This window comes from Vicugna pacos, chromosome 2 (genome assembly GCF_048564905.1).
Source record: "Vicugna pacos chromosome 2, VicPac4, whole genome shotgun sequence".
NCBI lineage: Eukaryota > Metazoa > Chordata > Mammalia > Artiodactyla > Camelidae > Vicugna > Vicugna pacos.
Window position 1 is genome coordinate 91,177,222 of NC_132988.1, and position 2,223 is coordinate 91,179,444.

Here is a 2,223-nt window from a genome sequence, read left to right on the forward strand (position 1 = left end):
TCCTTCCTTCCAAGTTCTTACACTGACTGTTTCCTTTTAGATACACCACCCTGAATACGCAGCACTGAACTAACTAAAATCAAGCCGAGCTTCCTACAGCTTAGCCTTACTGGCCGGTGCAGCGCTGGGCTGGATCTCAAATGCCAGTCACCCGCACACCACCTTTACAATTTTTCCCGTATCTGAACCACCAGTATTTTTTTTTCTTTAACTTCAGCTTTGTTTCAGCCTCATTCTAAACAGACATATCAGTGAAATCACAGATTTGGTGTGCATGTGGTTTTTTTTATTTAGTAGACAGTAAAATAAAGATAGTTATAAAACTTACGATACCACAAAATAAATACGTTAAAAGTGTGTGTTAGCATCCTCCTTGAACTCGCCTCACTTACCACGGTGGGTACGTGTACCATACTTGGAGACATGCTGCTAAGAGAGATTTCTTTAGGCATGGAAGGCACAATCGTTGCAGGCACAAAGCTTTACATCTGCTGAGAGATAAGAGGAGAGGAAGATTTCACAGGCAATGGATGGATGGTGAACAAGGCAGACTGTAATTAAATCCCAAAGCGTGTGGCCAAGGCAGGGGAGAAAATGAGAGGTCAGAGAAACAGAGAAGCCAGTGGGGGAGAGAGGCTGCCTGGCGAGGAAGGATTAAACCACACTGAATAGACTGATTTGGAGGTGATACTTAAAACCCTCCAAAGGCCCCACAAAGCTGCAGGACAAAAGGCAAAGTTCTCAGCGCACCCATCCCCTCGGGAGTGGCTTCTGTCTGTCCTGCAGTCTAACATCCAGGAATTCTCCTAAATAGTCTTTTTTTTTTCTCGGGTGGCCCTGAAAAGGGCCTTAACTTTATTATAGGGGAAAAGAAAAAAAGCTTGCAAACAAAGTGAGGCTTAGTCACTGAAGCCGTAGAGGGTTCATTCCTGGTGGTTTAGCGCATAGACCACGTCCATGGCCATGACCGTCTTGCACTTGGCGTGCTTGGTGTAGGTGACGGCGACCTGGACCACGTTCTCCAGGAGCACCTTCAGCACCCCATGGGTCTTCTCGTAGATGAGGCCGGAGATGCGCTTGACGCCACTACGACGAGCTAGACGATGGATGGCGAGCTTGGTGATGCCCTGGATATTGTCGCGCAGACAGAGCCTTGCGGTGGCACTTAGCACCTCCCTCTCCTAGCCCCTTGCCACACTTGCCGCCTCCAGACATGTGAATAAAAACTAAGAACTGCTGCTGACAGCCTCCTGAATAGTCTCCTTAACAAGTGTTTATTGTTCCTCCAATACACTGTCCCCAGTACGTCTGCACTGACTGCTCCTTCTGCCTGGAAAACTCTCCGGCACTTCTGTCTTTTGGCCAGTTTTTATCCAAATTCAGTTCAAATATCCCATCTTCTCTCATGATTGCGTGGTAGATTTTATAGCTCCTTTGTGCAAATTAGGAGGTGTTACTTGCTCTGGGTAGACGCACTCCAGTAGCTGGAGGGCCATGGTATTTGGTGAGCAAATGGCACCTTGTATGCACAAAAATGCAACGCTTCCCCAGGTGTACGCAGTCCTGTGCCAGGGTCCTCGGGCTGAATTTCTGTCCCCCTGGCTTGGCACCCTTGTGCAGTGCACATCCTGCACGACATAAATGGCAGACCTGCCTTCTCCCCACCGCACAACTCAGGCAGAGGTGGCTGCCCTCCCATCTCCGTGTTTAATGACTTATTCATGTCCCCCAAGAGACAGTCAACAACTGAAGGTGGCAAGGACCTCATCTATCTCTGTATTTCCTGCAACTAAAAGAGTGCCTATAAAGTGGAGCAAAATAAATACTTGCTGGGCAAACAGTGATCAATCAACAAGTAAGTACACGTTAGAATGACTCAGAAAGCATGAATTCTGACATATTCATGTTGGAACGAATTTGAAATTGGAGTTTTAACTCAGTGCCTTCCCACATTGCCCAATATATAAATTGTACCACATTCTTACATAGTGTGGGCAGAAAATACCTCCAAGTGGCCACAGTATGCAACGAACAATAATGACAAATCTTCACCCAGACAGAGGAATGGCCCGTCCCTTCCTTTATTCCAAAAAATAACCAGTTCCTTACAGAAAGGACTATCACTGTGTGAAATAAAGACTGTCCCTCGCCACCTGGTTCTACAAGAATGAAGTCACAAGCTGCTGCAGCCGCTGACCTTCAACACCCCTTGAAAGGAGTTCA

General features: G+C 47.0%; 1 pseudogene; it reads right to left on the reverse strand.

Moving 5' to 3' along the window:
• Positions 1 to 923: 923 nt before the first annotated feature.
• On the reverse strand, positions 924 to 1,215 carry LOC102528637 (histone H4-like; annotated as a pseudogene).
• Between the last annotated feature and the right edge of the window lie 1,008 nt (positions 1,216 to 2,223).